General features: G+C 47.2%; 1 protein-coding gene across 6 annotated transcripts in view; it reads left to right on the top strand.

The window, feature by feature from the left end:
• The window catches only part of EYA2 (EYA transcriptional coactivator and phosphatase 2), a 270332-nt gene that overhangs the window by 68256 nt on the left and 188218 nt on the right, over positions 1-13858 (top strand). For 2 of the 6 annotated variants that reach the window (XM_079944470.1, XM_079944467.1), the window contains exon 1: positions 7668-7792. The exons of the other annotated variants lie outside the window; for them this stretch is intronic. The gene's annotated coding sequence lies outside the window, so the exon portion shown is untranslated. Of the gene's footprint in view, positions 1-7667; positions 7793-13858 lie in introns of those variants that run through there. 6 annotated transcript variants of the gene reach the window in all.

The raw sequence follows: 13858 nt of genomic DNA, 5'->3' as shown, positions 1-13858 counted from the left end.
CGGTACAGAGGAAGCACTCAACAGATGCTACCTTGGTGATTGTAAACATGTGGTTTGGTACTGTTCGATACTGTAATGCTCTTAAGACCTAATGTAGGAAACTAATACACCAAGAAGTTTTCTGAGGATCTCTTAGGAATAAAATACATAAGCACCATAACTTGCAGCACGTCCCAAACCAAATTCCCTGCTCCCTCCTACCGGGTTTTTCCTGTTGGCTGTGAACTCTACCATCCACTCATGACTCAAGCTAGAAGCCCCGAATTCTCGCTGGCCTCCTTCCAGTTCCCCCCCCTTGTACCCCGTTGCATCCATCATGAAGGGTTTGTCAAAATAGCTCAGAAATGGCTCTAGATCCACCCCAACACTTCATTCTCACCATCACGCCCTTAGTTTGTAGCGTTGATGTTTTTTGCCCAATCTGGAACTTTCATCTACAAAACTGATCCTCCTGCCTGTCCCTACACCTCCCTCCATGCCACCTGCCACGGTGCTGCCTGGGTAGGGTTTTCCAAAATTACTCCTCTGCCCAACATTCCCATGGGCTCTCCTGCTCCCAGAAGAGAAAAAGCCAAGTGCCCAGCCAAGCCAACTTCGTTTCTAGCCAACTTCCAGTCATGACTTAGGAGGTGAGTTCGGCAGGGAGATAAAACATGCCTGGTTGCAATAAAACTTCGTGATATTTGATGAATCTGAGCCCACGTTTTCTATAATTATGAGAAAACCATGAACGTAAAGGTTTCCACTGACGGTTGATGTGAAGGTAGTAGTATTATAGGAATAAAAAATAACATTCCCGGGCTTCCCTGGTGGCACAGTGGTTGAGAGTCTGCCTGCCAATGCGGGGGACGCGGGTTCATGCCCTGGTCCGGGAGGATCCCGCATGCCGCGGAGCGGCTGGGCCCGTGAGCCATGGCCGCTGAGCCTGCGCGTCCGGAGCCTGTGCTCCGCAACGGGAGAGGCCGCAGCGGTGAGAGGCCTGCGTACCGCAAAAAAATAAAATAAAATAACATTCCCATAAGGGACCCCATTTATTCCTCAACACCTGAAACATAGTAGATGCTCAGGAAATAAGTGTTGAATGAATAAATATGTGAAAAATGGATCTGACTGAGTCACAAAGACCTTTCTTGTTTATTGAATAATTGATTTACAGTTGTGTGAATTTCTGCTATATAGCAAAGTGACTCAGTTATATGTGTGTGTGTGTGTATATATATATATATATATATATTTACACACACACACACACAACACACACATTCTTTTTATAGTCTTTCCATTATAGTTTATCCCAGGATGTTGACTGTAGTTCCCTGTGCTATACAGTAGGACCTTGTTGTGTATTCATTCTAAATGTAATAGTTTGCATCTACTGACCCCAGACTCCCAGTCCATCCCTCCTCTACCCCTTGGCAACCACAGATCTGTTCTCTATGTCTGTGCATCTGTTTCTGTTTTGTAGATAGGTTCATTTGTGCCATATTTTAGATTCCAAAGATCTAATTGCATTTGTATCCATCACTGTGTACAGTAAAATCCTTCCCCTTAGCTCAGAGTTTCTCAGCCTTGGCATTATCAAGATTTTGACCTGGATAATTCTTTGCTGTGGGGAACTGTCCTGTGTACTGTAGGGTGTCTAGCAGCATCCCAGGCCGCTACCCACTAAATGCCAGTAGCACTCTTTCCCCAATTCTGATGGCCCAAAATGTCCAGACATTGCCCAGGGTCCCCTGGAGGCAAAATCGCCCCCATCACTGCTTTAGCTGATCCTAGGGAGGCGCCGTCCCTCTGCAGAACTTCACTGCATCCCCCGACAGTGTCCTCTCCCTCCTCCTCCATCACTCTGCTACTTGTACCCCCAACACACACACACACACACACACACACACACACACACACACACACACACACACACACGGACTTCAACTTCAGCTGCCCCCACTTTGGTATATAAACGTGTCAGAGAATGAAGGTTCTCTCTTATTCCCTCCCTTCCCCACTGTCCACTTACTGAACCCGGAACCCGGTCGCTGTTGAGGGTGTCTCCTCTCTGAAAGTCTCCAAGCATCCTGTCCCACTGAAGTCAGCAGGAGCTACAGATGCAGAGGGATAGGGCGGGAGAATGTGGAAGCTGCCTGCCCTGTGTTTTTCTTTGCCTTTGAAATCTCAAGGAGGGGTTGTGTGGAAAGGGTTGCAAGAAGACAACTTTAAAAAGGGCCCCTCAGACCACACATACCAGATTCAGGCCAGGTCAGCAGCCTGAGCTTACAGCCAGGGCCATAATGTGCCCAGGTTTTGCTCCGATTCTCTTAGCGTTTCTCTTGGTATCCTTCTGGGAAGTACTACTATCGACTTTGTCTGTTGAGCACTTAACTATGCACTTGGCAAAGTACTTGGCATATATATGCTCATTTCATCCCACAACAGCCCTGGAGGGGGACACTATTATTATCCCATTTTACAGCTGAGGAAATGGAGGCTGAGAGAGACCTCTTTGCCCAAGGGACACACCTAGTAAGAGGAGTAGCTGGGATTTGATCTCAGGGCTGTTTCTGCTTCTAGATAGTAATAATAAGAGTAGCTAAGATTTACTGATGTGTTTACTGAGTACCAGGTACTGTCTGGAGCACTTTATGCCCATTAATTTATTTAATCCTCAACCACTCTATGAACTAGATCCCTTTATGATTCCCATTGACGGATGAGAGAACTGAGGCACAGAGAGGTTAAGTGACTTGCCCAAGGTCCCATGGGTGGGCTCCAGTGGTCCAGCTCTTAAGCCATATCTAGTGCAGAGATGGGCAAACTATGTCTCGAGGACCAAATCCAACCCACTGCCTGTTTTTGTAAATAAAGTTTTATTGAGCCACAGCCATGCCCATTCATTGACATGGAGCCGCTTTTGAACTACAATGGCAGAGTTGACCAGTTGCAGCAGAGATGGTGTGACCCACACAGCCTGGAAGATTTACTCTCTGGCCCTTGATAGAAAACCTTTGTGGACTCTGCTCTGGGACCTTCTCTGATCACCATCCTACCACCTGAGCCATGGGACCTCCACAGCCTGCTGGATTTGGGGTGTATTTTGTGGGTTTAAACAAGGGAGCATTTTGGCAGCGACTGGAAAGAAAGCCCATATCCTAGGAGGTGCTGTGGAGGTACCCTCAGAAGGCTGACTTCTCATCTCCATCATGTTTCTTGGTTTAAGATTGGGTCAGCAACATGTGTGCAGGCACCGTCCTCAGCCCCCAGGGAAGGGAAGGAAACCTAAGACTCTTTCCACTCGGTTCATTTAATCCCAAACATGCAAACAAATAAGCAAATACATAAACTACTAGTTCAGATCGTCTTAAGTGTTCTGGAAGAAATAAAATAGGGTGGCTTGCTAGACCTAGGGGTGCTCCATAGTCACTGGGGAATTTTTTTAAAGGCTGATGTTCAGGCTTCACCCCCAGAAATGCCTGATTCAATTAATTTGAAGTCGGGTCTAGGCATTGGTTTAAAAAAAAAAAAAAAAACACCCAAGGTGGTTATAAGGTTCAGGACGGTCTGAAGGTGAGTCACAGGTGACAGTGAGACAGCATTCAATGGATGAGCAGGCAACTTCCCTAAGGAGGTGGCCTTTGGCTAAGCCAGATGAACAATCAGGAAGCGGGAACGGCATGTGCAAAGGCCCAGTGGCAAGAGGGAATGTGATGCAGGGGGTTCAGCGTGACCAGAGCTTGGGCTGCCAGGAGGGGGTGGGGAGAGATGAGTCTGAAGGGCTGCCAGGGCCTGGGTCTGAGAGTTCTGAAACCAGTGTTGTTCAGACTGCAGGTCTGAATGCCTCAGTGGGTCATGAAATCAGTTTAGTGGGCCACAGCTGGCACTGGGGGGTAAAAAAAAGAATAGAATAGAAAATATTCATGTGTGTCGCACATGAGGTCAGTGTGGTTTCTTTAAACTTTTACTTCAAGTTTTATAAAGGTGTACACTACACCGCATTGTAAAATGTGTCTCTTACTGTGCGTCTCAAAGATTTTGAAAGCCACTGTTTTTAGCCCCCGTGAAAGTTTGGAATTGAGCCCAAGGGCGATGGGGAGCCATTAAAGAGGTTTTAGTGGGGGCGTGACAAGGTCAGATTTATGTTTAAAAATCTTATACGAGGAGCGTGGAGAACGGTTTCAGGGGAGGTGGGCCGTGGAGGCTGGGAGGCACCCCTGGGGGCTGCTGGGCTGGGTCATCGGGAAGCGAGGATGAGACCTGAACGGTGTCCCGGGCACGGAGGGCCTGCAGGTAGCTGCCAGGAGGACGCATGTACCCACAGGAAGTGCCAGGGGAGTGGAGGGCCCGAGGGTTGGAAGGTTGAATTTCAGGTTCTGCCTCCCAGCCTTCCCTGGGGAGCCCTGACCCTGACTTGTCACCTTTCCTGTGGCCCAGGTATTGTGTGCATGACGGACCTTGGGCTCTTCTTTGAACTGTTCCTCTTTGCTAGACGCTCTGCTAAATGCTTTCAAGTGTTAGCTCAGTTAATACCCTCACAACAACTCCATTGGTAGGTGCTATTATTATTCCTATTTTACAGATGAAGAAACTGAGGCCCAGAGAGGATAAGGTCACAGCTACGATCAAGTTGCACAGCTGGGACTCCAGCCAGGCAGTGCAGCTCCAGAGTCTATGTTCTCTAGCATCAGTAGAGGGTCCACGGGAGCCAAAGTGCCTGAGTTTGAATAATAGCTGAGGGTTGTTATGAGGATTCAATGAGCAATACATTCAGTGAGTGATACACATAGAGCAGTGACTAGCTAGAGCCTAGTGAATGCTAGCTAAATAGTTACTGGTGCTATTACAGTCCCCCAAAGTGATACAGCAAGTCAGTAGTAAAGCTGGGGTTCAAACCCACATAACTAGCAAACAGAACGGCAGCTCCAACTACCAGGGTTTGGATCCCACCTCTGCCCCTGGCCCTCTGGGTTGCTGACGTGCCAGACCAGTGTTAGCTCTTGTTATTAGGCACTCGTTGTCAAGGACTTCGAACCAATTCTGGCCTGCAGTGGTGACCCCTTTCCAAGTATGAGCTGTCAGTCCCTACCATTGAAGGTCAAAGAGGAATACAAGTGCCAAGGCCAGGGTCGGGGTTCAAGCTTGTAGCCAGTTCACTCCCAAGTACCTAAAGCACAGTTTGTTTATTTATTTATTTAGGCTGTGCCGAGTCTTAGTTGTGGCATGCGGGCTTCTTAGTTGCGGCATGCAGACTTCTTAGTCGCAGCATGCATGCGGGATCTAGTTCCCCGACCAGGGATCGAACCCGGGCCCCCTGCATTGGGAGCACGGAATCTTACCCACTGGACCACCAGGGAAGGCCCTAGAGCCCAGTTTAAAAGAGGCCAAGACACCGAGGTTTATTTCTCTTCTGCTCCCTCAAATCCTTAATCTCTTCTCTCTACCCAACAGTGGACCCAGATTAGAGCCTCAGGCTCAGTTGGGCCCCTGCACCCAGGCCCATGAAGGCCACGGGAGGGGGCAGCCTCAGAGAGTGCTACAGACTCACAGCCCCCAGGGGCCACATGGCCTGGGCAGCTCCTGAGTCTGACCTGGTCTGCCTCCTTCCTGTCTCGTCTCGGAGAGCTGTTTTCCTTGGCGTAGGATGGAGGTAGGTGACCCCACCTGGCTGGTTCAGGCCCAGGCTCGTTCAGCCTCCCAGACAGTTGGTCGTGGCCTCTTGACTTCCCCAAGTTGGCACAGCCTTGCCTGCCTTGGCTCCCGTCCGCCATGCCATCCCCTGCAAGTACGAGTGGCCCTTTCTATACTGTGTTTGTCCTGTCAAGGTTGACAGACTCCCCGAGCCACCGTCTGTTGGCTTTTTTTGGAGACTCTGGCTGCTGGGTTGCTGCGGACGTTTCTCTCAAGTCTCGTCTTTTCTTGGGGTGTAGAATCAGCTAAGGAAGCAGGGTAACCAGCCAAAAGCTGGTGCCCATGTTGGCCAAGACTAGGCAAGTGAAAGAATTGTAATTCCATGAATATAGCACCTGGTGCATGCTTGGAGAACTTTAAAATGCAGTATACAAACAAGCTGTTCTTGACAACCAGGATATGAGCTAGGCACCCTCTTACAGTCTCTTAAGTTTTGTTCATTCGTTCATTCACTCCATCCTGTGCCAGGCACTGTCCTAAGCACTTGGGATAGATCAGGGACAATCTAGTTACGGTCTCTATTCTCATGGAACATGTTGGGTCTCAAGCAGCATCGTCCAAATAGAAATGTAATGCGAGTTAGAAACATGAGCCGCAAGTGTAATTTGAAATTTCCTGGTAGTGAAAGTTTACCTAATACATCAAAAACTAGTATCATTTTAATATATAATCAATATTTTTGCCATTACTAATGCATTATTTTACACTTTCTTGGTACTGAGTCTTAGAGTTCCAGGGTATGTTTGGACTAGACACATTTCAAGTGCTCGAGAACCACACATGGCTCATGGCTGCTATATAGGACGTAGCAGGAAAGTTAAGCATCATATAACTAAATACTCAGCTAATTATTCATTGCAATGGTAATAAATGCCATGATTGAAAAGTGCAGGGTACAGTGAAAACTGCACTAAGGGGGTGGGGGGTGGTCAGGGAAGGCTTCCTGGTGGCAGCGACATTGTGCCACAGCTAATTATTCATTGCAATGGTAATAAATGCCATGATTGAAAAGTGCAGGGTACAGTGAAAACTGCACTAAGGGGGTGGGGGGTGGTCAGGGAAGGCTTCCTGGTGGCAGCGACGTTGTGACATTTATGCAAAAACCTAAAGATGGGGGTGGTGGGGGTGAGCATCCAGGGCAGAGGTAACAGCTGTGCATAGACGCCAAGGTGGTGAGGAGCTTGCTTGTTTTGAGGGACAAAGCGTGGAATGCCAGTGTCAGTAGAGGGTAGAGTCGTGAGCGACGTGATGGGAGAGAGTGGCAGGGTCACCTGAAGTGGCCAGCGTGGGTCTGGTGCAGAATGCGGCTTCACTGATAAATGACAACTGGCATTTGGAGGGGCAGCTACATCTTTTAGTTATTTCACACGTCCAGGGACTTCCCTGGCGGTCCAGTGGTTAAAATTCCGCACTTCCAATGCAGGGGGTGCGGATTCGATCCCTGGTCAGGGAGCTAAGATCCCACGTGCCGCATGGCACAGCCGAAAAAACAAACAAGCAAATCACACATCTAGAAGTTGGCTTGGCCGGTGTATTGGATTCCTCCAGGACAGCCCGTGATGGTGGCTCGGCCAGCAACCGTTGCTGCTCTTCCGGACCAACAGACCCCCCAGTCTTATTTGGTTGGCCATGTGCTCGGGCCAGAGGGATGAAGGATGATTAGACTAAGCCCCTTTACCGTGATCCAGTTCTCACGGATGAGACGTAAGTCAATGTGTGCTGGAGGATGCTGATATAGTCCTCTGAGATTCTGATAACATGAAAGGGGCTTGGGGGTGCGGGGAGTCCCCTTTTACATTTCCTTCCTTCCTGCTCTGGATAGGGTCATAGTAAGTTGTGTTGCTTGGACCTGTGGCTTGTGACATCTTCTGCCTGTAGGAGAGGCCAAGAGATGCGCAGACCTAATGCTCACCTGGGCCCTTGACTTTCTTGACCCTCCTGGGCCACCGTTGCCAGACGTCTCGTAAATTGCCGTTAAGCACGTCCGTATAGTTTACGGTGAGGTGCTCTGTGTGGAGTGAGAAAACATTTACTTACCACTTACTACTTGCCAGGCCTTCTTCAAAGCACTTTATCTCACTTCATCCTCTCAGTATGTCTTAGCCCGGTTGTACAGGTAAGCCAGAATTCACACCCAGGTGTTTCGGCTGTTTTTAACCACCATTCTCTACTGCATCTCCGTTTTTTTAATGTGTTCGTTTGGAAAGTTTATTTTCCCCCCGGAACAGCATTCTTCTAAAACAGGGTTTCTCTTTGGCACTTTGGATATTTGGACATTTGCTTCTTTCCTGTGGGGGTATCCTGTACCTTGTAGGATGTTTAATAGCATCCCTGACCTCTACCCACTAGAGCCCAGTAGTACCCTCCGCAGTTGTGACAACCAAAAATGTGTCCAGGCGTTGCCAAGTGGCCCCTGCAGGACAAAATCAATATCCCCCCCACCCCCCAATAAGAACCTCTGCTCTAAAAGGTGTTTTACTGCCGGCCGCCTGGGTAGCTCTGTAACTTTGTACAGGCAATTTAATCTTTCTGGTCCTCAGTTTCCTCTTCTGTTAAAGGGTAGGAGGGACAATATTTATTTGTTTTGTTTGTTTTGTTTTTTGCGGTACGCAGGCCTCTCACTGTTGTGGCCTCTCCCGTTGCGGAGCACAGGCTCCGGACGCGCAGGCTCAGCGGCCATGGCTCACGGGCCCAGCCGCTCTGCGGCATGCGGGATCCTCCCGGACCGGGGCACAAACCCGTGTCCCCTGCATCGGCAGGCGGACTCTCAACCACTGCGCCACCAGGGAAGCCCGGGACAATATTATTGACCTCATTTATTTTGAGGATTAAATGAGCCAATATATGGAAAGCAACTAACATAGTGTGTGGTGTACAATGAGCTCTTTCTCAGTGTGAAGGTTTGGCTCAGATGCTCCTCTGTCCTGTCTGTCTTCAGCTAACAGGAACTGCTAGCTGGATTTTACCAGCAAGAGTGAATTCCATGGTCTGCAGTGAAATCTACCAGGATGTTGATTCTGAGAGTCAGGGGTGCCATCTGCCTTGCCCGCCAGTGGTTGCCCGGAAGTTAGATCAGTACCTGGCACATAGTAGGTGCTTGCAGCATTTCTTGAATGAATAAGTGACTTAAACCCTTGTGAATATCTATAAAACTATTTTTTTAGGTTCCCCCTTAAGGTTTCTCCTGTTCTTCCTTGTCTTCCTTTGTATTTGTTTTACTATTTTTTTTTTTTTTTTTTACTTTAAAAAACTTTTTACTTTGTTTTTTGCTATAGCTGTGTTTTTACCACCCCGGGAATTATAGATCCCAAGGATTCTTTGGTGCTGCTGTCAGCTAAAGCATCATCAGCTGGGCCACCCTAACTCAGTAGTCATCCCCTTAGCCTGTTTCAACCCCGCGAGGCACCGTTTGGGGGTTTGTTTGATTTTCCCCAGCAGGTTCTGGATGAATATTAAACCTTGCCAGGGGCAGATCTCGGCAGAGGGGGTGTGCTTTTGGGTTTTGGCTGCATGTAGAATTTGGAAGTCCTTTCCCCTTTTGTGTACAAACAGCATGGTAATACAGCTTCTTAGTACGTGTAGGGGAAAAGGGGATACGAAGGGTCACACATATCCCTGAAACCTAACCCTACCACTGAAAGAAAACCAGACCATAAGTCAGGATGGCATTCCCAGCCCTAAGCCAGTTTCATAAAAGGTACCTCGTGTTCTTCCATTGGATCCTGATCTGAAGCACAGTGTTCAAAAACAGATCAACTCAGGGAATTCCCTGGTGGTCCAGTGGTTAGGACGCGGCGCTTTCACTGCCAGGGCCCAGGTTCAGTCCCTGGTCGGGGAACTAAGATCCCACAAGCCGTGTGGTGCAGCCACAAACAGACAAAACAGATCAACTCAAGGGGCCTTTGGCTGACATGAGAAATTTGCAGACACTAACTGCAGTTTTTTGTGAAAAATCAATTCCCAGGTTTCCACAGTAAGCATGATGAAAGCGCCCTGAAAGTAGTTACTGCAATCCAGCGTGGGTGTGAACCGCTCTCTTTCTCAAGTGGCCACCATTTTGTGAACCTCTCTGTTTCCATTTCTCTGCTGGTCTCCACTGTAGCAATGAGGGCTTCCTACTTGCTTAAGTGTGTATATAAATATTTAGAGGTGTGGTTCTTGACCAGGGAGATTCTGACCCCAGGGGACATTTGGCAATGCCTAGAGATATTTTTGATTGTTACAAGTGGGGGAGGGAAGTGCTACTGTTACCTGGTGAGAACAAGGGCCAAGGATGCTGCAAAACAGCCTGCAATCCACGGACCAGCTCCACACAGCGAAGAGTCATCCAGCCCCAAATCGTAAGAGGGCCAAAGCTGAGAAATCCTGGGATAGACAGAGGTCCATTGCATCATTGGCCCAAAACCCCGAAAATAACATGAATGTCTATAAATTAGGGAATGACGAAATAAACTTTGGTATAGCATTTCCTTGGAATACTGTGCAGCTATTAAAAAGAATTAGGTGGCTCTATGGGTATGATGTTGAAAATTGCCCACAGTATGTTTTTTACATAGTTTTTTTGTTAAAGTAAATTAATATCTGTTTTAGTAATTTTAAGGACTTTTTCTAGGCATGATAATAGTATTATGGCTATTTTCAAAAAAAGTTTTGGGGTTTTTTTAGAAATTCATTTACGGATAATATTTACAGATGAAAGTATATTTTGTCTGGGATTGGCTTCCAAATACTATGAAAGGGGAAGGAGATGGGATGGAAACAGAACAGGATTGGCCATGAGTTGGTTTTGGGGGCTGGGTGATGGGCAGAGAGAGATTCATTAGATGAGTTTGGGTATTTTTGTATATGTTTGGGATTCCACATAATATGAAGTTGCCACACACACACACACACACACACACACACACAAATGCATTGAAGAAAATAGAGGATAGATGATAAATAGATGTAGACAGACAGACACAGATTTGGCTCTGTAACAGAGAACTGAAATCATAGTGGCATAAATAGTCTAGAAGTTTCTCTCTCTTTTATATAAAAGTCTGAGCTGACACACAGATGTAGAGAACAAACGTGTGGATACCAAGGGGGAAGGGTGGGCATGGGATGAATTGGGAGGTTGGGATTGACATATATACACTACTCTGTGTAAAATGGATAACTAATGAGAACCCCCCCCCCAAAAAAAGCCTGAGCTGACAAAGCAGCTCTGCTCTGTGAGGTCAGCAGCAGCCCAGACTCCTTCCATCTTGCTACCTCATCCGTAAAGTGCTGCTCTTTTCCTCATGATCAAAGATGACTATCACATTGCAGTCTAGCAAGTAAGAATGGGAGAAAAGGGAAAGTGCACCCCGCTTTTTTAAGGACATTACCTGCGTGTGGGATGCATCACTTTTGATTGCATCCTGACCATAATTTAGTCACATGACCACAGCCTAACCGCAGGGAAAGCTGGGATATTCATTCTGGGTGGCTACATTGCCGTGCCTAGAGTCACAGATTCCTTGATTGTAAAAGAAGGGGAGAAGAGAAGAATTCTGGGGATCACCTAATAAACTCTACCATGGCATAGCTCAAACTGTGAAGGATGGTTAGTACAGACCAGGGGAACTATGGAGGACTTTATCTTTTTCCGTCATACGTGGCTCTAATCAACTCTTTTATCATGAGCAATTTTTCTTTTGTAAAAAAGAATTAAATATAAAAAAGCTATCGATGAATGGTGCATGCATGATTGTGTATAATGCTGTGAGGCTCTAGGGTCTTCGTTTAATATTCACTACTTATCTGCTGACCATTTAGTGCCAAGTACAGTGACGATACTAGATGCTAAGGATTCAGCAGTGAGCAAGACCGAGTCCCTCAGAAAGTGAACCAGTGAATAGGCAGCACGTGTTAAGATCATAATCAGACTTGTAAAGATGGACACAGCAGGGTCAGGGGATACAGTGTGGGGAGTGGTTAGAGAGATGGGGAAATGGGTTTGCTCCTGTGATCAGGGAAGGCATCTCTGAGGAGGTGACGTTTGAGAAAACACCTGAAGGAAGTCTCTGGGAAAGCTCTGGGGAAGAGGATGTGTGGTGGAAGGAACTAGTGCAAGGCCATGGGATGGCTTGAGTAAAGCAAAACGCTCAGTGTCCCTGCAGGAGAGGGAGGAAGGGCAGACCTTCTGTTACCTAGCCCGGTTCTTGGACTCTTTAATCAATAGAAATTGATAAGAGGCCAGAGGAGAAATTCAGGCAAGGCTTTACTGGGACTCGTGCTGCAGCACAAGGGAGCAAAAACTAGTAATAGGTTCCGTTGCTGGCTCCCTGAGAGGGGACGAGCTGGTCCCTTAAATGGGATGAGGGCAGGGGTGGGTCGAGGCGCCGAGGTGGGGGCGTGGCTTGGGCGGTCTGCCCACCCCCTTGGTGGTGCTGTGTGCAGGGTGCGTGTGCAAGTACCCTGCTTTTGTTCCTGCGCCTAAGAAGTGGCAGTTGGGTTTTTGGTCTTTTTGTATCTTGTTGTTCATAATTTGCCCCAACTACACATGCGTGCAGTTATTTGAGCAGCTATTTTTAGTCCCTTATGGTTTCTTTGTACTCTGTCGCTGGAGGAGATGTTTGTCCAGGTGCAAGCACTGCAGCAAAGGGTCCAGGTCCCAGCCTGTCTCACTTCCAGGAGATAAAATTGGAGGGGTGCTCAGGGCCCACATGGTGTGGCGCCGTCGATCTGGTGTTATATTAAGCCATTTAGGTATTACTCTGGTTATGCCCAAAAGGTGTTTTTCCTAATTATTTGCAATTATTTTCAAAATGTGGAAGAACATTCCATTGACACAATGGAATGCAGTGGACCGAGATTTGTGTCCTCTTCAGCTCCCTGTCATTAGCTCTGGGACCTGAGGACATTTATTGAGCTTGTTGGCCTCTCAGTTTCTTTACTTGGAAGGGTGGAGAAAAGAGTTTACTCTGTATCCTATTCTGTTCTACGAACCGTACAAGCAGTAAGTCAGCCTCACAGTAGACCCAGGTGGTACCATTTATCCCCATTTGACAGGTGAGAAAATTGAGGCAGAGAAGTCAAGCAAGATCCCATACCACTGGTAAGTGGCAGAGCTGGGATTTGAACCCGGGCACCCAAGGGGGTCTGCTTAGTCACCCCACTGTTCTGGGTTCCTGCTGGCTCTGCCCAGCTCACAGGCTGGATGGGACAGGGCAGTGAAGAAAGGTTTGTGGCAGAGATTTGCAAGAATGTAGACGCTACACAAATGTATTCATATGATTGTAATACTCTCGGGTCATTCTCTTCATTCAAAATACAGTTTTTTAAATTTCCAATATATACAATGGAATATTACTCAGCCATTAAAAAGAGTGAAATAATGCCATTTGCAGCAACATGGATGGACCTAGAGACTGTCATACTGAGTGAAGTAAGTCAAACAGAGGAAGAGAAATACCATATGATATCGACCTACTGTATCGCACAGGGAACTCTGCTTAATGTTATGTGGCAGCCTAGATGGGAGGGGAGTTTGGGGGAGGATGGATAGATACATGTATATGTATGGCTGAGTCCCTTTGCTGTGCACCTGAAACTATCACAACATTGTTAATTGGCTATACTCCAATATAAAATTAAAAGTTTAAAGAAATTTCCAAACCCCTAATGAAATAATTGATTCAGGCCGTGAGCATCAGTGGATGAAACATTAGATGAAAGGTTTGTGGGGAACTTGGTGATGGAGGAGGCAGGGTGTTGCCAGCCAGGCCAGCTGACCCTTACTAGCATTACCAGAAGGGGGACACCTGGACATCGTGCCCCCTCTGATGTGATGCAATGGGGAGAACTCAGCACCACTCTGAAGCATTGTTCCCCCACCCAATTAATCCAAACCTAATCTCATTTTAAAGCAAAATCATGGGAAATGTGGTAGAAAGAGAAATAAGTTAACAACACCATGAGGAAGCAAACGGAAAAATCCAGAACATGAGATAGTCTACAAGACAACTAACCTACTTCTCCAACATGTCAATAGTCTGTTAAAAAAAAAGGTGGGGGGGAGGCTATTCTAGCTTAAATAAATGTAAGAGACACAATAAACAAATGGGATGTGTGGCCTTTGTTTAGATCCCGAATTTTATAAACCAACTAAGGGCACGTGGAGACAACTGGGAAGGTTGAAGATGAACTATTTTCA

Source organism: Stenella coeruleoalba, assembly GCF_951394435.1.
Source record: "Stenella coeruleoalba genome assembly, chromosome: 15".
Taxonomy (NCBI): domain Eukaryota; kingdom Metazoa; phylum Chordata; class Mammalia; order Artiodactyla; family Delphinidae; genus Stenella; species Stenella coeruleoalba.
Note: the sequence above shows the minus strand (reverse complement) of the source record. Positions and strands in the feature narration are given on the sequence as shown.